The 22,572-nt window shown below is 42.4% G+C and overlaps 1 protein-coding gene across 10 annotated transcripts in view; it reads right to left on the bottom strand.

Annotated features, from left to right (window-relative positions):
* The window catches only part of MYT1L (myelin transcription factor 1 like), a 308,557-nt gene extending 297,280 nt beyond the window's left edge, over positions 1-11,277 (bottom strand). For 4 of the 10 annotated variants that reach the window (XM_033009879.2, XM_033009876.2, XM_033009878.2 and 1 more), the window contains exon 1: positions 3,684-4,146. The gene's annotated coding sequence lies outside the window, so the exon portion shown is untranslated. Of the gene's footprint in view, positions 1-3,683; positions 4,150-4,258; positions 4,326-10,998; positions 11,095-11,118 lie in introns of those variants that run through there. The other 6 variants (XM_033009877.2, XM_033009875.2, XM_033009870.1 and 3 more) reach the window with 5 other exon arrangements.
* Positions 11,278-22,572: the final 11,295 nt, after the last annotated feature.

Here is a 22,572-nt window from a genome sequence, read left to right on the forward strand (position 1 = left end):
TGGAGCCACGTAAGAAATATGTTTGGCCTATCACTCCATAAGAAGATATTGCAGGCCTGATCCAAAAGCTCATTCCTGTCTTTCCTTTGGGGTCAGAAGCAGGCTCAGACAAAGTAGGAATAAAACAGCAGCCTTCTTAAAACCTATCATTAAAATATTTTTTTAAAAATTGCTGCTTTGCACTGATTCTCTTCACTACTGCACCTCGTGATGGACAGCACTTGCTGAATTCAGACTGAAACAGCTGAAGTTATGCCAAGTGAACATACACCTGTAGTATTATACCATGCCCTTTTTAATCAACCTCCTGATTACAAAATGCCATGCTGACATAAGGTATGAGAGATGAAAACCTCTAATACTTCACAAAATAACAGACCCTGGTGCTGGTTTGGTTGGGAATCTGTTGGAAAACAGGTGTTTATGAGTTTGCCTGGTGCAGAGCTATAATCAATTTGGTTATGATGGACCCTCAAGATACATAAAGTTTAGCCTGAAGGGAACTGGTATCTGAAACTAATTGCCCAGATGCAGGAGGCAGGTGGGAGTTTCAGCAAACCAAAGGGTCTACTGGCAGACGCAACATTGATTTCTTAATGTGTACAACCTACCAGACATTTCTACACCAGACCTGATTTGATGGATCTCTATGGAGAGCCCTGCAGCCTTGGTTATTTCCACAACCAAGTTGACTAGTTTCATTACTTGGTGACTGTGTTCCACATTTGCAGCTTCAGTGCTGACATATTGAACTAGTATAGACACTGCAAATCTGATCTGAGATCAGATTTTAAACCCAATCTAATAATAATGTTTTCTTGTCTAAAAGTATGATCCCTTTTAAGGGATCAAAAATCCTATTGTGGTTTTCGTCTGTCTGTCTCCATATCCTACTCCCCCTCCCAACACAAGACATTCCCCCTTCATTTCAGTCTCATTACATTTTGCTGCTTTTTCCTTTATGGCTAAAATAGGCAGAGTGGTTCTAATCAAAGCAAAAAAATGTGAAGGATTCTAAAGACATAACCTCTGTCAGCAGCCTACAAAAGCTTTGATTTGCTCTCCTTGTGACTTTTAAATCTAGGATATGTGGAGAAGATGATGCTATTTGGTCTGGACCCATTTTTATTCCATAGATATCTGGCTGCCCTTCTGTTTAAAACATCACTGATAATCTTATTAGGATTTCTCATCACTCTTATTATGAGAAATAAAAGGTCAGTAAGTAATCTACAGCCATAAAGTTTTCTTGTATTATACTATCAAGAACTTCACATCTTTATTGAAAGTTGATCAACACGATGCAAACATTTATCAAGTTCAGGCAAACTGGTATTAAAGTCAGTATTTCCATAAGGATATTCAGCATTGTATATTAATATCAAAGTAGATTTCCACCACCAAATTTCTCAACAAAACGACTGTGCTCGGAGTTGGTCAAGAAATAGGTTCTATCACAGAGAACTTTGTTTTATAAACATGCTTGTGCAATGCATTTAAAAAGAAATGCCCATGCTGATTTCCCGTGGAAATGCTGATGGATGGGAATTATATTTTCATTCTTTTGGAGTCCACATAAAAGCCTGACTGGAGCAGAAGAACAGTTTTCAAAACAGTACCTTTTCTGCCATTCATTATGACAAAGTTTCTATGCCTAGCTAATAAATTGCTGCATATGAGTATGCATGTATGTGTATGTAATCAAAATACTCCTTTCCATATCTTGTTCATCTCCTCAACACAAAAATTAAACAAAATAGAAAAGAACGGAAAAAAAAGAGACCTTCAGAAATGGTCCTTAACAAATCTGGAGAAATAATACACCTCTGAATACACTGAAGTAGTTCCTCTTCTTTCTTAATTGTCTTTGTCTCCAAACACACAGTTACTCAATTCTCTAATATGTAAGATACAAGGCTGTAGAGCAAAACAACAAAGTCATACTATGAACTAAGAACTACTACGATACAACTGATGCCCTTTTTGAAAATGTGGGCATATAACTGGATATTTGAATCTAAAACAAAGAAACCACTGCAAATCTTCAGTATTTAACTATTGCCCTTGTTGGTTAAAATAATGGGGGGAGGGAAAGAACGTTCACTCTCCAGAAAGTTCAGGCTGTAAAATACACACAAAATTGAATCTCCTTTTAGATTAGTTCAAAATGTACCTAATTCTGCATTTACTCATTGCTATCATTTACTCTTCTCTTTGTTTCACTTGATAAATCCATGTAGTTTTTACAAAAATATAATCATTACTTTTTTTTCTTCCCCCCAGTGAAAAATCCTGTTTTATTGCATACAGCCTTACATCACTCTGTATTTCTAATGTTAGGAGTGCTATGTTGCCATCTCAATTGTTTTTAAATGTGTCATATTGCAAACGAGTATAAACATATATTCACCAGACTACACCACAGCAACGAAGTTTAACCTTATCATTCCAAACTTGAAGAACCTTGATAAATCATCAGGAGCACCTGCTCACTGCCTAGTAAGGGTTAACAGTTTGTTCAATTTTTTGTTTGTTTGTTTGCAGAGTGACATGACAAAGACTTTTGTTTGGTAATTTTTGAAAATAAACTATCACACAAAACTGAAATGTCAATTAAAAGGGGAAAAAAAAAAAAGAGGTAAAAACTAAATATCATTCTGAGCTGTACGCTGTTGTTCTCCAAAATAACATAATTAACAGTAACAAAACCCCCACACCTCTCAAATTAAAGCCCATCATTCATTAAACTGATCTACAATAGTCACAAGAACTATGTAAAGACAATTAAAGGGTAATAATTTCTACTTAACCCCAACCTTAGCTGCAGTTTCAAAATTAGGTCAGTTAAAATGAAAATCACCATTTTTATGGAGATTAAGAATCATGAAAATTGGATAAAAGTATTCCTAAATGACTACATGAAAAAATCAAATGTAACCAAATGTTAAAGCCCCCCCATATTTTATACACAGCATCAGAATTATATAAGAAATGCCTATCAATGGATGCTCTGTTTGAGAAGTGGGATTCCAATCTGACTCAGTGTTATTATCTGGCAATAAAATATGTAATTCAAAGATAGCTGGTTGATTTTTCTTTTTCTTTTTCCCTTTCAATAATGTAGCCTTTATAAGGACACCTATATAACAGCGATATTTGGAGCTGAGAGAATCACCAGTAATTTGTCAATCAATAACTTCAGTTTCTGCATTACTAGTCAGTTTGTGTTAAATAAGCGTTTTGTTTTTTTTTTTTTTCTTCCCTTTCGGCCAAGAAAATACATACCACACCAATCCAAACTAATCACATCTGGGCTTTCATTGAAACAGTAGTTGCCAATTTTGCAGGTCTGCCCACATTGTTCTAGAAAATAGGAAGCAGCAATTTGACATTTCCAGCAGTCGTTATTAAAACAACCCCTGAGAGCTCGATCCCGTTTTCACTGGAAGAAGCAATGTCAAACTCCCCGTTGACTTCAGGGGGAGCAGGATCGGGCCCCCAGCTGCTCAGCCTCCCCCAGCTCTATGCACAGGAGGATGTCTTGAGGAGCTGGGGTGGAAGAAGAGGACTAGAAAACACAGCTATTCCTTTGTTAGCTGCCCGAAGAGTTGAACTTTCCATCACTTTGTGAACAACAGCAAAGTACCCTGCAAACAACAACGGTGATAAAAGGACATATTTACCTTGAGGGAATAGCAAAGGGAAAGCCGTAGGATTGCAAAAGAAAGTAGTCCAAATGAATTATCTACGCATGCAGTCCAAACGTGCACCTTCAAGTAGGCCACAGTCTGTCAAGCAGTCGTCTCGGCACCAGCCACCCTGCCTTCCATCTTACGAGATTCACCCAGAAAACTGACAAACCTGCTCCACGACAACAAAACTCTCCTAATGCTTTTGAACGCCCACCATTTGTTCTCCATTCATCCAATCAACTTTCCACTGCACATCTTCTCCTGCGACTGAGGCTCAGAGGCAGGATCCCTTCTCATCTGTATGCTAATTATTTTGCCACATGGACAAAAGTAATAATGCTTTCAGACAGGAAACCAACGGGCCTGAAGTCGAAGGCAGAAATTAATAAGTTGCCACCACTGAACGCTGAGAAGACGGGCATGCGTGCAGCTCGGCGGCTGACGGATCAGCCGTAACCTCCATTTGAGCGCAGCAGCGAGGCGACGGGCGGGAGGCAGCGCGGGCAGCGCAGCCCGCCCCGAGCCCCCGCTCCCTCCGAGCCCCCCGCTCCCGCCGCGCAACTTACCCCGCCTCAGCCCGCAGCCCTCGGGCAGCGCGCCCCGCCGCGCCGCGCCGCGCAGCCAGCCCGCCGGCCCCGCCGCCCTCCGCGGCCGCGCACGCCCAGCCCCGCCGGCGCGGCAGGAGGCGGGCAGGGCCGCGGCCGCGCTCCGCGCCCCCCCCCCCCCCCCCCCCGCCCCGTACCCCGGGCCCGGCTCCCCGGCGGCGTGGGGCGCCGCGGCGGCGCCGTATTGCACCGAATAGCGGGGAAAGCAGAAACGCCGCAGCCGCCCGCGAGGGCAGACCGCTAAAAATACTCCCCTGCCACGGCTGCTGGCGTAAAATGGTGTCTCCAGTATAGAACAGCCCCCCCCCCCGCCCCCAACAAACAAACAAACAAATATATATATATATAAAGTCCTCTGAATGTATCTTTAAAAGAAAATAATGACTGGAAAACATCGCTGCTTTGACGCTGGGGTACCACTCCGGGGTTTATAGGGTTAAGTCAGCAGGATTGCAGAAGCCGTGCTTATTTTACCTGCTCACACCATCTTCTCCCCTTTGAAACAAAAGAAATGAACTACTTCCAGAGGAAAAAGCTTAGCGGCCTTCCACCATGAAGCAACTTGCGCGGCTCAACTTTACGAGGCCAACAGCCCAAACACAAACAAGGGCTCGCACACAGAAAGGGCCAGATTTGCATGTGCCCCCCCACCCTGGACAGCGCCTTCCCCGGCAATCTGATGGCGCTTCTGTGGCTCCCGCTGCCTCCGCTTAGCCAGGGACCGCGTTACTAAACGTGTCACACAGACAATAACCGGGAAGCAGCACCTCGCCGCCTTGCCACGCTGCTGCCGAGGCTTCTCCGCCGCCGTGCGCCCGCCCCCGGGCAGCACCCCCCCCACCCCCCCCCCTCCCGCGGGGCTCGCCCCCGGGCAGCCGGATGCCCCTGCGGCGGCAGCGGCTTGGCAGCGGGGAGTCACTTCGTTTAAACCCGTCCTCGAAATGTCATTTCGGTAGCAGCGTGACAGGCTGTGATCTTTACGCGAGGGCGGCGCTCCCCCCCCCCCCCCTCCCCCCCGCTCCCGGCATTGGCACGGCTCCGCACTCCCCCGCGGACTCAGCCCCGCCGTGCCCCGGCCCCGGGCACCGCCGGGGCCCCCCCGCCGAAGCCCTCCCTCAGCGTCCATTCCCGCAGGCAGGCTGCGTTTCGTATGGGAAGAACCCTGGCTGGAGCGCACATACAGCCTATATGCCCTCCCTATAGACACACGTGCGCGCCTGCCGCTTTCGTTGCCCTCCTTATTGCCATTGTGCTGCTGCGGCCCCCTCCTCCCGCATCCCTCCCTCCTTCCCTCCCTCCTCCCTCCCTCCCCGCCGCGGCTCGCCCTGCGCGGCGATGCTCGGTGCGGGCAGCCCCGGGGCCAGACCCTGCTGGCCGCCGATGAGGCGAGAGGGGGGGGATGGACTGACCCAAAAAGTCACAAGGAACACCCTCCTCCAGCCCTGGGAGGTAATCCCGCCCGAGCCCGCTGCCTGACGTGTGGAGCCCAGGCATGCCGGTGACCGTAGATGTTACCCTTCCCTTCCCACCCAGCCTCGCCAGGGAACCACACGGCGGTGGGAGGCGAAGGCGAGTCTCCACGCACCAGCCCTTCGCGTCCCGAGCCACCACAGCAGCTCCACAGCCGCGCTCCGATGGCAGGAGAGGGACTTTCGGGGAGGGGGGCAGCTTGTCACAGGGATTCAGAGGAGAGCCAGCCTGCTGGGGAAGGGACTAACAATAGCAGAGCCCTCACGATTTCCACGCTTTTGGTGGAAAACGCAGTGTTTCCCTCAGAAAGAAAAAAAAAAAAAAAAAAAAAAAGGACTTACGTGTCTCTTCCCCCGCCCCCCATCTCCACCTCGCTCGTGGTTTGTTTTTTGGGGCTTTTTTTTTTTTTTTTTTTTTTTTTCCCCTTACATTTTCTCTGTCATCTCTGATTACATCTCCCCGCACTCGCAGGGCTCCCCCGAGGCCGAGGCGCGGAGCCCTCGGGAGCGGCGCCGCGGCCGGGCCGCAGGTGCGGGAGGGAAGCGCGGAGGGCGCCGCGCAGGCGGGGGGGGGGGGGGGGGGGGTGGGGAGTGTGTGTGTGCGGGGGGGAGGCAGAGGTGAAGAGCGGGTCTGCGGGGAGAAAAGTCTCCTCGTAACGGGGATGGAGAGCTACCATGTTTGTGTCGTAGCGAGGGCATGTCAGTTTGGGTTTTTTCCACGCAAATCAGTGTAGCCCGAGAAGCACCCGCACAGCCAGCAACGAGAGGGACTGTCTCTAAGCGTACAGGGGTACCTGCAGCCCTACAGATGAACCTCACCGTCTTCTCACCTAAGGTTTACATGCTGAATCTTTGGACAACTGTATTCATGTATCAAAAATCAAGGTTTGGCTTTTCCCTCTGCTAAAGCTAACCTTGTTACGTTAGATCTTGGCTAGCCTGAGTATGATAGTGAAGGCAGCTATGTGGCACACATTTCATTGCAGGTGTTTTCTAACTTTTGAAGGCGACTGAGCTGGAAAAAAAGCTCATCATCTTGTCCAGCCTTCAGGACGACACAAAGAAATGGCCCAGTGCTTCTCCCACTGAAGACAAAAACAATACTTGCTTTAATTGGGGCAGAATGTAGATAAATCCTGTACTGGTGAGAGTTAAGGGGTCAGGGAGGGGGGGAACCGCATAAATTAGAAACATTTACAAAAAGACCAGTGTGAAAAAAAAAAAAAAAATTGGGAGACCAGTGATTCATTGGCCTAATTATCCTCCATAAGACATTAGGGTATGGGTTTAATGTCGTGGGTTGGATTCTCCCTCCCCCAGCCTGTGTCTCGTCAATGCGCATTATCCATGGGGGAAAGGAGATGCAGGTCATGTTTAAGCAGCGTTAATGAGAGCACAGTATTTTTCCTGAAGGTTAAGTTAGCCAGGTTAGCAAATTCCTGGTAAAGTATGCTTGAAAGCCTTCCATTTCTTTTACTTTTCTCTCTGATAGCAGTTTTTAACGAGACTTGAAACATTAGACAAACACAGAAAGCAGAATTCAAGCATCAGACGAACCCACTACTGTCAATAAGGGAGTACAATTTCAGCTTGACAGGAGTATTACAAGAATATACCCGCTAACGAGCAGCCTTAATTGGCCTGCATATTGTGGCTGTCACTGTTAAAACCTGTTCCTATACAGTCCTATTTTATACATCCTTTAAACGTATAGTTCTCTAAAGCAGTTAAGGAGACAATACTTTACTCACTGGGCTTTTGATTTTGGGTGGGAAAGAAATGGGAAGAAAAGGAAATGAAAAGAAAATAGGAAACCCTATTAAGAATATGGTGTCGGTGACTGAAAAACTACGTGGAAGTCAAACGTATAGTAAAAAAAGCAACAGACTTTTTCAGTTTCAGTGCACTTTGTCAGTCTTGAACGTAAATTATTATTTATCCATAGATTGTAATGGCTGCAGAGGTTTCACTCATATTTACTACACTCAAATCATTTAAAATGTAGAGTGTTCTCTGACAGATCCTACATTTTCCCCAGCAGAACACATTGTCTTAAAAGTATTTTTAATGTAGTGATTTGCAGGAGTTCACTGCTCGTCCTGGCAAATCCTTCACACAATAGAGTTTAATGTGTGGCTTCAGTTTCCAGTACGGAGTCATGCTCATAAAGAATACAAATGAAAGAGAAGATATTAAAAAAAAAAAAAAAAAAAGTTACTGCGCATGTGCAATTGGCAGTTATTAAACGATAACAGTGTAACTTCTAGATAATAAAAGTAAAAATACAAAATAGGGCAGAGCAGACCATGCCCTAATGCTATGTAAAGTGCCTTATTTTAAAGAAGTTATTCCTAGTCTGATTTAAAAGTGCCTAACCTGCAAACTTGAATATAAAATGCTGTTGCAACTGAGGACTGCAAAAGTCATTTATATGTATCACGAAACCTTAAAAAGATCTTCCAGATCAAGTTTCAATCAATAAAAAGCTTCCTATTGTCAAACTCTGGAAAATGGGGATTTGCAGTGCAGATGCAGGAAAGACCCCAGGCACAATAGTGATGGTGAGGGCAAACGTAATTCTGAGGTGGTGAGTCGGATATGTTGTTTATCTGAAGAAAAAAAGAAAAAAAAAAAAAAAAAAAAAAAGAAAGAAGAAGAAAAAGATAAATGAAAGCATTTAGCTCTTTAGCTCAAGGAAGCACTCTTTTGCTATGAAGAAAAAGTCTGGCTAAGTATGGCAACACCTGTAATGTCCCTCACCTTCTGAGAGCTAAATTGCACGGCTGCAAGGAAGCAGTTTAAACTACACTGCCCCGTGGATCTCTCCGAGAAACCAGAACGCAGGCGAGGCCAGCTTTTAAAAGAAAAGTGGAAGTTTTTAAGCGCCGGGATCTGATGCTTTCCCACAGCCGTCTTCCCATCGCCTGACTAGAAGGCAGAAAGCCTCTCCGGCTTTTACCTGGCTGAGCGGAGTCATGAGGGCGATGAAAGCGGGTGGTTTCCCCATTGCCGGGAAGCGGGGCGGCGGACAGCTCCCGGTGCTGAAAGGCGGGAGCGGGCCGGCCCCCGGGAGCGGCGGGGACAGCTCCCGGTGCTGAAAGGCGGGAGCGGGCCGGCCCCGGGCGCGGCGGGGACAGCTCCCGGTGCTGAAAGGCGGGAGCGGGACGGGCCCCGGGCGCGGCGGGGACAGCTCCCGGTGCTGAAAGGCGGGAGCGGGCCGGGCCCCGGGAGCGGAGCTGCCGCCCGCCGCCGCCGAGCGAGCACTGCCGCGCCGAAGGGGGTGGCGGGCGCCCGGCTGAATGGCGCTGTCTGCAGAACAATGGCAGGCAGCTCCAAATCCTGCTATAATCACATTAATGAGGTTAATCAGTGAATTAGCAGCAGCCAAATGTCAAGGTGGCAAGGAGGGATCCGACCGAGCTCGGTAATTAACTTTTGGGGGGCAGTGGAAGGGAACCGGCTGTGTTATCTGTTAGGCTCTCCCCGAAGTTTGCCAGGTTTTATTCAGCAGCCTCTGGAAGACGCCGACAATTCAAGTGGAGGGGGGAGGAGGGGAGAAGACGGAGACCTCAACCTTTGCGCGCTATAAGACAGTCTGCTAATACACAGTACCCCGTTACTTCCAGCTGAAGTCCATTGAGGAAAGCAGCAGTGTTGCAAACCACCCACCCCAACCGCCAGAGCTGCACTGGACTGAACTCTGAGTGTGAAATTAGTTCTGTGATCTAACTTCCACCGCAAATTCCAATAGGCATGATAAATATGGCGGATGCCAAAGCAGCATTAAATCTTATTCCTTTTTAAAAATCTACAAGAAAGAGACTCTTTCTGAAATCAGAGGGGTAGGAGAAAAGAGAACCCTTTAAACAGCTATCAGCCATAGATTATCACGACAAGCTAATGCTAGAGCTGTTGCAGAGTGTTTTCTACAACAAAAGAAATAAAGAGGAATTTAATCAAGTAATTTAGAGTAAGTTACTTAATGTAGACGAGTCAGAGACCTGATCTTTGGCTGACCTCAATAAAAGTGAAACTTTGTTCCACCTCAAATTCAGCACCCACAACCATTTCCCCTCTGTTGCAAGTACTAAATATAAAGATTCCCCTTAGATTACAAATAAAATCCAAATGTATTTGCAAGAAAGTACTGCATATCTCCTCTTCTATCCTTAAAAGGAGTATCATCAACCATGCAAAGTATTTTTCATGTAAAAACTCTACTTTTACACACACATTACTTCTGCAGAAAACAAATAAATGTTTCATAAAACCTCTTCTTTGCCTAGATAAGGCTGTGCACGTTGTTCAGTACTCAGAAGAAAATGGCATGCTTCTGTTACATTAACTTTAATCTTTTCTAGTGGCAAATAAAAGAAGCAAACCTGTGTAATGTCTCTCCATAAGAGAACAAGTAATATCTTTCTTAGTAATATAAGTAATTTTCTTTTATACTTTTCAGTTACTTCTAGCACGAAATTAATAAGATTAACAAATTTGCACTAAAAGTATGTGCACTACAGTCATACTTATCTGAACTATTTTAAAATTGAAGTATAGACTATGACGTTTTCAGAGTTAACTGAATTAAACATCCCTTATTTACAAAGCTTTTTCCCTTTAAAGAAAAACTATTAATAAGATATGAAATATTTAAGATGGTGCTCTTTCAAAATACTACTTTTATACAAGTGTTCCCCTTTAAAGTACAAATCGACTGTTTCTAAATGTTGTTTTAGTGTAAAAACATAGTATCTTATAATCTTTTATTTAATTGTACTCGGCTGTCAGGAGACTTGATCATTCCAATCTGTGAAGTTTTTGTCTCGGGTTCTCCATATCAAACAAGTACTGTCCAACATGCAGCAAGTTTATATAAACAACAACATGCTTAATGCATGCAACATTATGCGTTCATATAGTAAACACACACTTTAGGGTTTTTTTTTATCAGCTATTCTACAGCCCAGTATAATTCCGGCTGCAGAGCAGTATTGCCAGAAGAACTTGAAAAGAGCAAACAATGGACATTTAAGTACAAGCTACAGAACGACTGCAAAAATCACAATAATCTTTCCAGTTACCTACAAGAATCAACCCCCACCCTTCACAAAACACAGCCCACACCTGTACCATTAACCATTTACAAGTTAAACATAAGCAAGACATTTCAGCATGGTTAAGAAACACCCTGGCTTACTACAACTTTGAAAGGATGAGGAGTAAGAAGCATACCACAGAGACCCAGAAAAGGCTGCTTTTTTCTTCATTGAACACTGAAAAGATACCCCATGTTCCAGGGAATTAAAAAAAAAAAAAAAAAAAAAAGGTATATGTATATTAAAATACACCCACCAACACTGAGTAAAAAAATCAGGGGGGCTTCAAGAAGACTGCAGGGAAAAAGCTCTCACTCTCTTTAGTGTGCAGAAGCTTAGGGGGAAAAAAATGTCGCCCTGGCAGGAATGACAAATGCAGTAGGATAGGCTAGCAGGCCTGAGGGATCTGTTTTACTTCCACATACATCCTCTAATGCACGCACTCCCACTCATCCTCTCGAGATGCCTTTTTTTTTTTTCCTCCACTTTTTTTTTTTTTTTTCACCAGCTCCAAATCCCCGGCATATGACCTTCTGTTAAATAGATAAAAAAAAATTTGCTTATCAGTCATGCAAATGAGGCTGAATTCATTTTCCACAACAGATGGCCTCATAGATAATGATGATGGAAGAGAGAAAATTGAATGTCTCTCACAAGGTGGTCATGGCAACCGAGAGCAGAATAATATCAATAATAAGCTCACTGCATAATAAGGTTGTCAATCCCACAAATCAAAGTCTCCAGCTAAATCAGGTATCCCACCCCCAGCTAGTTATCAGGTAAATAGAGAAATAGAGAGTGTCCTTTTTCTTTTTAAACGAGGAGCTGTGAACAGAAATGGTAGCTCCAGCGATTACAGGGTGCAAGGGGAAGGAAGGAGCAGAAGAGATTTTTCTCCGCTAATTGTGTTTTATTTAATGATTCAGGGAGGGGGTTGTTGGGTTTTTCCTTTTTTTTTTTTTTTTTTTTTTTTTTTTTGTATTTTTTCTTATTTGCACAGAGGTTTCATTTGTTAGAGGGGGGTGCTGGCTTGTCTTTTAATAGCGAGGCTGGTATTTTGAACTCGATCTGCTGCCGAAGCCTTTCCTCCCCTCCCCGTGTCTGATGTTGAGTGCTGCATTGATGCAATAGCAGCTCGCCTCAGGCTTCCACCTTGGCTCCCAGGGGGCCATCCCGCAAAATGAATCAGCAGCCATCCTGAGCAGACTGATTAAAATGAAAATGGCAAGGCACATGTCTGGGCGGAACTGGAGCTGAGCTGCGCTGCCTGTCTGGCAAGCATGCTCAATATAGCTTTTGCTAATAATGGCTTACCGCCTTTCGTTTTTTTAAAGGTATTGCCGTCGCCCCTTCCCCCACCCCCTAAACTGATAACGGTGCTGGGGGGTTTCCCCCCCTTCATTGTATACTGCTCACAGCTAGAGTTTGCCAGACTGACATGCAGTGATTGTGAAAAGACACACTTGCTTTGCAGGGATTTTCTTCGTAGATGTGCTGAAATACCAAGACAACATATTAACATGCAGCTATAAATTATTTCCAGATATTAGCTGGAAAAGAACCCTCAGAGGAAGAGGAAAGCTCAGTCACAACCAGAAACATCATTCCCCCCCCCTGTTTTTACACCTCAGCTTGCAATGGCACCTTCTGCATTATGCATCACGAGAAAATGACTGCCAGTTAACGCAGAGCAACTTCCTGGAGCTCTCTGCACCCTGTTCGACAGACTCTGAGCTGTATTCCTGACCCCCCCACACACACCCTCTCCCAGCAGACAAGTGCGTGCCTAGAGAAAGAGCCATTTAAAGCGCGCATCTCTTGCAGTCCTTTGATGACATTTTGCGGACAGGTTCGGTGTGCCAAAACAGCGTCGGGAAAACAGCGATCCCTGCACGCACGGGATCTGAAACCTGGGCAGACTGTCGATTCGTGGGGCGTGGGGATCGCTCTGCCTGGGGATTTTTGTTGTTGCATTTGGTGGGTTTTTTTAAGGAAACAGCTCAGCAGTGTGTCTCGAGAAACCGGCATGTGTGTGCTGCACGTATGCACATACCTCACAATGTGCCTTCGGTTCATTCCTGGGTTTAGGCTCTGGGGATTATTTTTTTTTTTTTTTTCCCCCTGCCTTTTTCTTTCCCCCCTCCCCGCCCTGCACTCTAGCCCTGTTACTGCAGTGTGAACCAGAAATCAATAGGGCTGCTCTAATGGAGGTTCCAGCTGCAGCCGGCGGTGCAGACACGCGCGCGCGCACACACACACACACACACACGCACACGCACACACGCAGCCGCTGACGTCTGTGCCACCGCCTCAGCCGATTGGGCACCACATCGGATGTTCTGGGGAGCAAAGAATAAGAGTCATTTGCAGTCTGCTAAAAAAATGGTCCCTGGCGTGTCCCTGGCCCCGGGAGCGGCTGCGGGCCGGGGCTGGCAGCACACCCGGGCACCGCGGGGAGCCCGATCTGACACCCCGAGAGTAGCAGAGGAGCTGCCGGGGCACCCAGTCCCGCCGCTCATGTGGGATGCTTTTCTAAGGTTTACCAATTCATATTGTGAAAGATAAGAATGCAAGCAGAGGAAAATAGACATGGAAAATCAAAGCGGTTTAATTGATAGATTAATAGGGCTTTTGTGCCCTTTGATTTCCAAGCTCTGAAAAGTATTTGAACAAAAGCTTTATTTTTAAGGGCTTTTTTAGAAATTATGCACTGAACATTTAATATTTTGATGTAAGTTGCTCACTTGCTTCCCCTTCCTTCAATAGAAAAATATTTAATTTGTTGAAGATTTGCTTCAAGTTTGATTTCCTATAGTCTTTTTTATTTATATATTCATGGGTAAAGCTACTCCTTGTTACTAAAACATGTGTAGGTTTTGCCCCTTTTAAACAATAAAACCCAGGCTCTGGTGGCTACCTGATGTTGTAGCTATTTATCTCTGAAACAAGAAACAACCGTGTTGGTGAACGCATAAAAAAATTTGAATTCTCTACTCACGAGATAAGGTATTGCTGGGATCTGCAGCACTGCAGAACACCTCCCCCACCACCCTGTCAATGTATTTCAACCTCAGTGTATTGACAGCAACTGCCCCAGCCGGAGTCTGGCTCCACTGAAGCATTTATATTCCTTCCACTCAGCCCTATGGATCTTTACAGGGCTCAGGATGCCAACACAGGACCTGCTCTGGAGAAATAAAGTCTGGGAAAATGAATGAATCATAAAGCCATATTGCACAACAGAGTCACATCCCAGCCTGTGTTCTACAGTTCATTCTTATGCAAGCTTTTTTTAAAAAAAAAGAAAGAAAACAAAAAACGAATGTGGTTTAAACCCTAAAAATGATAACACATGGCAGGCTACTAAGTATGGGCTGTAGGAAACCTCTGAACAAAAGCAGCCAGGAAGCACAGAAGCCCACCTCTCTGCAGCTTTAGCCATTACACCTTCACAGTACCCCCTCCCCAAATATTTATCTAATCTCTGTTTTAATTATTTATACTAGTTGCATTTTTTCTGCTGTCCTTGGCAGTTTGGAGCACAAATTAACTGTTCTCTGTTTCTCTGTTTGGAGACATTCTGCCTAGGGTTTTTTCCCTTCCTCCTGCCCAATCCTTATTAAGTTTTAACCCCTTTTCTACTGGATGGAAAGCTCAGGCTGTGTGAGTACTGTAATTACTCTCCATTTAAAATGTATGTGCTTTCAAGAGCTACCAGGTATATTCCCCAGCCTAGCAGCAGATTGTTTACCAGACTGATAAACAAAACATCACAGGCAAAAGTTAAAGCATACAGTGCAACTGTTGTCCTGCAATATGAAATTAGAGTCTGAACTCTAACCTATATGCTAAAATGTGTTCCTTTGGTATCTTTTTAGGAAACCAACGGATTTCCATGTAATGAAGCTATTAGGGTGCTACTGCTTGGCTCATGCTGTATTTATTAATATCAGTGAAAAGGAACAGTGGCAATTGCCCAGGGATAGAAAGCCCTTATAGTGCCACTAATCCTCACATTCCTTAATCTTCCCTATCATTTCCTAACACTGGCATTTAGCATGACCAGAAACCCAAGTCCAGAACATTATGATGACCACTAAGCCCAAGCATTTACTGAGTATATGTGCATTGGGCAACTACTATTTCGATCTGAAGTTGAACAACAGTCAGGTAGTTAACAGCTGGCTCCTACGAAATCTCCAGCTGGGAAGGGGCATCATGGGCTGGCTGGCTAAATTCTTTGCAAGGATTAACCAGAAAATCTGGTGCTAACAATGTGTTTAGCAGATTCTGGCCATTCCAGTAGCTCAGTGCCCACCTCCACATCCATGGGAGCATCTGAAAAACAGTCCTTCCCAGTCCTTAAAGGTCTTGCCAATTTACTGATAATCTCTGATATTTTCCCAACTCAGTGACTTTTGTCAAAGCAGCAGGGTAATATTGATCATGCCAGCACAGCACAGGGACATAGTGGAAAGTACACCTTAATAAGAATAAGTGGGCTTCACCCAGATAACTCAGACAAAACATAATACACGTAAGGCTCAGAGGAAAATAAATTATGTTATTTCAAGCAGACTTTGTCTCAGTCATAAGGTTATACACAAAATATTGCTCACACTGTACCCAAACTAGTAATTAATGCACAAGTAGGGCATAAATATTCTTCAGTATCAGTAAAGTGGTGGTGCACTACTTTGTTCTTGCAGCTATAAAGTTTTTATACTGAAACTGCCTAGTGTCTGGTCCCCATGAACCACTGAGCAAAAAAACATGCATATGAGTGCATCTAAATGTGCAGAAATCCCCTAGAATATTGAATAACTGATTGCTGTTAGGCCCCAAGCATCTCTTTCCCTCAATCACACTGTTCAAAATGTCAAAAGCTATTACAAACAGGAAAAGGAATCACAGGAATCAAACACCCAGTGCCAGACAAAACGCTGGTGACTCCATCTAAACATTTAGCCTGAGCATTCTCCATTTGGAGCCATACCTATGAGGAAACCATTTTACTGTCTAGAGTGATAAAAACACTTAGCATTATTTTGGAGAGAAAGTACCTAAAATAGCAGGTATCTCAAGGATGACAGCTTCATAATATTCACACTGCAACTTTCATGTGAATATGTAAGCAGTACTTCTGATACTCAGCAAAGGACTCAGACTAAATAGTATTTTCATCAGTGTTGCTGGCCTCAGATGCTCAAATGTACTGACCATGTCCTCAGAGTGTTTCCATGCAGGCACGTAGAGTCGCAAGCAAATTTTGCCCATGTTTCAAGCTGGCAGAATGCAAACTCTGGTCTGGAAGCCAGTCAGACAGTCAAGTTAATAAAAGGCCTGCCAGCTAGAAGAATTGGTTGAGCGAGGTGATGGCTATGTGCACTCAGGATAGACATAGTTCTAGTCCCATTAGATACAGAAACGGCAAAATACTCATACATTTGAGTCAGGTGAAGAAAAAAGCCTTATTATGGAAATAGGATAAAAATTGCAGAAGAGTTCTGAGCAGTAGCATGCGTTCATTTTTTCCCATTGACTTCAGCAGAAAGGAGGAGCAGCCCACAGAGATGTTAACAAATTGGAGAATTCAGAAAAAAAAAAAAAATAAAAAAAAAAAATTAAGGAAATGGAGGGAGCAGCTTATGGGAAAAGGTTAAAAACTAAGCTCATAGAACGCAAATACAAACTTAAAGAAGAACAGCTACCTCAAGGATAATGGAAGGTCCAAAACTGCAAAAATGGAAGATGAAGGTATGCAAAAGGGATACCTCATACACATAATATGAGAAGTCAGTGTAAGCCAAAATTGTGATAGTTGAATGCCAAGGAGGGTAGGGGATATGTGTGACAAGGAGGCAGTGAATATTGTGATAGTGTTCTCAGGAGAATAGTGCAAGGAAAAAAAAGTCACAACTGGACCAAACAAAGAACTGGAAATTATACTATAGGGAACAATCTTAAAATGGCAGGGGAGGGGTTTAAACAATGTAATCAGTCTTTTCAGTTTCTAATTTTAATGATTCCTAGTTATTATTAGTTGCTATCCCTATTTAAGTGATAGTCTCCACTGTAAACACTCTTGACTAAATAAGAACTCATAAAGGGAATTAGAAGCCTCAAATGGAAAAAAAAAAATGAGATAAACAAAACCTCCTTATAGATTGTTTAGAATTTTTCCAGATTAAAAATGAAAATGAAAAAAAAAGAAATATACATAAACTCAGCAGAAAATAATTTTCTTCATTATTTTACAAGATTAACAAGTTTAAGGCTTTCACGGTTCTTGAAAAGACTACAGTCCAAGCTGTGTGTTAAATACAGTAGGGACCATTTCATGGGCACATATAAAACAGACATGCAATTTGAAAAACCTGTTGTGTGCTTGTCAGACTTGCATACTTTTCCCAGCGATGACTTGAGCATAGAAACATGCTCAAATTCATTGCTGAACCAGGACCTAAATTCCTTTTGCTACTAATACATCAGCAAAGGAGTAGTTCTATACTGATGAAAAGTCCTGCTGCCTACTCATATATATATGTTTTAATTGCATTACTGCAGCAGTTCAAAGCTTAATCAGAAACTTGATAGGCACACAGGCAAAAATGTGATCTGAAGTTCGAAACTTCTTAAGGAAGATGACCAATTAAATAAAGGATAGCTAAAGAAAAGTTTGTGACAGAATTTATAGACTCCACACTGAGATTAGAACATATTTCATTGCTTCTGCTATACTTTCCACAGTTGTTTATAGCACATTTTTTCCATGGCATGACTTAGAAGAACAGACCTCCTGCAATAAGTGTGTCTTCTAAGGGGATGTGAAGAAATTAAGAGAGAAATAGCATATTGGAACAGGATGGGGCACAAAACAGGCATCATAGCCAAAAGGTTGCAGAGCAATGTATGCTTTAGAAGAGCTGCAGTTGAAAGCAGGATTCACTTCAAGGTTGAGACATGTACATGTAGGTGGTTAAAGTCCCATTATAGTCAGTGGAGATTGAGTCAAGACAGTCAACACTGCTTGAAGGAAATTAAGGTGGTCAGATAGGATGTGTCTACTTCAGAGAGAGATTAATAGCTCCCCAGGCTCCATCACATGTGTTTTTCCAATCTCATTTTGCTGTATGAGGAACTAAGATGCCAAGTACATGTTTAGGACACCTAAATTAGGAGAACGATTCATCTATAGAGCCAGAGAACTACATATAGATGTTTAAATCTCACCATAAATATTACTGTCTCAAGCTGACTCACTTTTCTAAACAGAAGCATCTACAGCTATCTGACACACCCCAGCTTCCAACTGCTGCTTCAGAGGGCACAGGTTTCTCCATAGGTCTTCCTGGAGACTTCTGCCAACCCTATGCAATTACCTGACAAAGATGACATTTTGAGACTGAATTAGGGCGCAGCCCCTAATACATCCTCTAATGACTCTTTGCTAGGTATTTTTGTACTTCTTAATAAGCAAAAAATAAAAGGCTGAAAAGTTCTGCCATGTTTTGCACTTTTCTATCACTTTGTTTCTTTTTGTCTATCTGAAATATCAGTGGTTTTCTGCTTTCAGCAGAAAAATTACCATATCACCAGGAACATTTTCATTAAAAAACCTGCTTAGTTCATACAGTACCTTTCTTTTAAAACATTTACTTTTTAGTTACTAAGCTTACAAAAGTCTCAAAACTATTTAATATTGTAAAGAATATTCAGAGGAAAAATATTCATGAAACTTTAATCTGGACACAATATAACTCCATTACATTTATAAGCATAAGAACTATTTGATCCAGGACAGTCAACGCTTTAATATACCATTAGGCAAACAGAAATCATTCCCCTGGCATATTCTCCAAGGCTTCAGCTTGTGTTTTATTGATGTCCTAAGCCAAAGTTTGCATTGACACCCTTGTGATCAACACTTCAATTGACACCCTTCCATAAGTCTGATCAATTTTGAAAATAAGTTCATAAATTTCCAGAAGTTTGATCAATTGATTGAGTTTTGGTTCAATCAAAGTTTGAACCAGTGCATGCTTTTCCTATCATATGCTTTTAATGCCAAAGAATTGTGCGTTGGTTGTGTAGTGAAATATATTCACTATGTATTTGACAATGTCTTTGTGTTGCTTTTATACCTGATGTGTGATAATTTCATTGGGAATCTTCCCCTTCATTTATTGCATGGCAAATCATTCCTAAGCCCATTCTCCACAGCCTTCATGCTTTCATAGATCATCAATCACATATCTCCCCTTCCATTTTTATCTCTATGCCAAGCAGTTCTGGCTGTGAAAGTTCTTGCACAGAAGCTATTGTTCATCTCTGAACCTCACTGTTGATTTTTTTTTCCAATTTATTTTATCTTTTTTGATGTATGATCATCAAACATGCATGCAAAAGTCAAGATATGGATATGGTATATTTTTAGCTAAACATTTATATATATATATATGTATAGGTATTGCACATGCATATACGGACATTCATACGGTGGCAGAATATTTTACAATTTATTGAATTCCTTAATATGGCATTGAGATATTTTGTGGGGACAGTTCTGGGCACAGCAGTATGCACACGCACACAAAAGCTCACACCTTATTTACGATGAGATTTAATCCCATTTAGGTTACACAAGACAAACACTGCCACCCCCAAACCATCCCATTAGCCATCATCTCATCCTAATAAAATCCTGTCATCTTTAGACACTTACTGTTTGGTAAGAAAATTTCTCTCTTTAACAGCAGCTAGCATTTTGATCATGCATAGAACTGTCAGATTCAAGTAGCTAAATGCCTTATTTGAAGTGAAACCATAGTGGGCTTCAGAAACTAGTTAGGACTGGAAGGATCTGGTCCAGATGGCAGGAGCCAAATATATTTAAGAAACTCTCTGTCTTCCCTCCTTATCTTCCCAACATGCAGCAGCAACCATATTTTTTAAAAGAAGAAGTTACACTAGGAAAAGTGGCAACTTACTAAGAAGGATGTTTGCCCAGGGACTAAGGTAGCTAAGGGTGTCCTTCTAGGCTTTGAATGTAAGAGTGCAAGGCTCTAAATCCTAGGCCTCCAAACAGAGGTGCTGGTGAGCTTTAAGAACCACAAGGAATAAGTGGTGCTGCTTTAAAATATGCAGTCTGCCTCACTCATAATTGGGCACTGAAAGCTTTTTATATTCGGGTTGTATGAAGCCATATATGTTAACTGCAAACAGAACCATGGGAACGGATGTATTCTGGGACACCCAAAGGTTACCTGGTGTCAGTTCCAAAACTAATAACCAACAGAGACAAAATTTAGTTATATTATTTGTTGTTGCTGTTAAGAAGTTTGCATATGCACACATATTTGAAAAAAAGAAATGACAAAGCTGAAATATGTTAATAACTCCACAAGAAGCATTATAAAGAGGTTGAAATAGAAAGCAGGCATGCAAGTGGCATCAGTGACAATCTGTCAATTGATCCATCTTCTAACCCACATCTTTACCAGTCTTGTTCCCACCTCCTGCTCCTTCCTCTGGTATCAGTTAGTTAGCCATCATGCTGAACCTGGATAGCAGGCTGACTACAATCTCAGGTTTTTAATGAATTGCTTCACAAGAAGTAAACAGATATACAGTGCCTCTCCTTTCCATAGTGGTCTGTACTACATAGAATATAACCAGCAGGATGATGGAAATTATAATTCCCTTCTAAATGGGAGACTATATCTGCAGTTGTCCAGTTTTGTGGTCTCCACTACAAGAAACACTTCAATAAATTGGAGCAAGTCCAGAGAAGGGCCACCGACTTACAGAGCTAGAGCACATAACATACAGGTAGAGGCTGAGAGAAGTGTGTGTGCTGGAGAAGGCTAAAGGGGGATTCAACTGCTGTCTTCAACAATAGTATGGGTGGTTATGCAGAAGACAGAATCAGACTATTCTCAGAGGTGCAAAAACAGCATCAGAGGCAATGGTTACGGGTTGCAACAAGGCAAGTTCCTATTGACCATAAGGAAAACATTCTTCATCATGGAATCAGTCAGCCCTGGAAAGATTTCCCAAAAAGGTTGTGAGATGTTCAGCTTTGGAGATATTCAAAACTTGATTGTGGAAGCCCTGGACATGTTGCTCTAACTCTGAAGCTAGGCCAGCTTTGAGCAGGGGGTGGAACCAGAGATCCCTTCCAACCTAAATTGTTTGGTGATTCTAATCACTTATTTAAAACTAAAATACAAGGGCATTTTCAAAGTTAAAGTTCAATTTCCAGTTTGGAAATCTTCATGTTAAGCTTCAGAAAGATGTACAGCCATTTCTAGCTATAATACACTTGCTAGATTACAGGCTAGTAGTAATACTGTATGTGATATGAAAACAAAACAAAAAAAAAAAAAAGCAGAATGTCTGTGCAATCCCAAACTAAGCATATGTAGTCAGAAAAAAGAAAGCATAGTCCTGCTGTAACTTGACCAAGTTTTTATATATGTACGCACTATATGGCATATATCTGAGCTCATATGTTTGTACTCAGAATAATCCAAATGATAACTTTTTAATAAAAACTGAATTAGCACAAGAATATATTGTTTGTGCAATTTATAAATTATGATATTATTAAATGCAGTGAAAAGTAATTTTTGTAGTCAAGACTCATAGACAACATAGATCTGTAAAGCAAAGAATACTGTCTGAAATGAATCAGGGATAAAGTCTACGAACTTTAAAGGAAAAAGAAAATCTTCAGCATTGAAAGCAAGAGAGAAGCTTAAAGGAAGTAAGAAGACAAAAGTGAAACAAATAGATAACATTTTTTAAGAAATAATGAATATTGTGCTCTAGGGTTATGATAAAAATTCCAATACAAGCATGCAATCCAAGCGCAAAAGCTTTTAGGTAAAATGAGAACTATTTTCAAGCTATTTCTGTGGTTGAAATGGCAGTAGTTGAAAAAGAGAAGAAAACTACAGCGGGTATCACAAGTGTATAAGGCATTACTAATTCTACTGGTTTAACTTCCTCTTTTAACCCATCCTCACTGTGCTAGGGTCATTTATTCTTCACCGACTGCCTTGCAAAAACAAGGACCAGAAGAGGGAAGAAAACAGCTGTTTTCTCCAGACACTGAAAATAAATTGGTTTTATCCAGATCTATGCAACACACAAATACAATTTAAGCCCAAACATGAGTAGTGGTAGTGTCACAAAATTCTGAGTTTACCCCTAGAACTAAATAGAAGCAGAATGTAACGGAGGAAAGATCCAACGCCCCGAATATTCATACACTAATTCTTGAATTCATTTAATATTTTCTATTGGTGAAAGAAGTTTGATGTTATTTTTCTCATGAACAGAAAGTCCCAATTCCTGGAGGAATAGTTGTTTTTCTCTCATCTAAACACAATTTACCATTATATTTCAAACTGTCACAGAAAGAGATTAAAGAAATTCTACTAAGACATCTATAGGTGACCTTTAGGTAATTCATTCAAAGATCAACTGCTAAAAAAAGTGGTATGATTCTAGCAAAATAAATGGTAAATTTGCAGTAGCAGAGGATCAGACTGGTTGCTGTTCCTTGGATGTTATCCTTATATTTTCTGAAAAGTATGAATGGTAATTGAACAGAGACTGACAGCACCATAAGAATTGGTGTTCTGATTGCATTTCAGTACATATCAGATCAAAACTTCTGGCAGATAAAAAATAGTCATACCTT

The sequence above is a fragment of the Tyto alba genome, unplaced genomic scaffold (genome assembly GCF_018691265.1).
Source record: "Tyto alba isolate M040663 unplaced genomic scaffold, T.alba_DEE_v4.0 Super-Scaffold_40, whole genome shotgun sequence".
Classification (NCBI taxonomy): domain Eukaryota; kingdom Metazoa; phylum Chordata; class Aves; order Strigiformes; family Tytonidae; genus Tyto; species Tyto alba.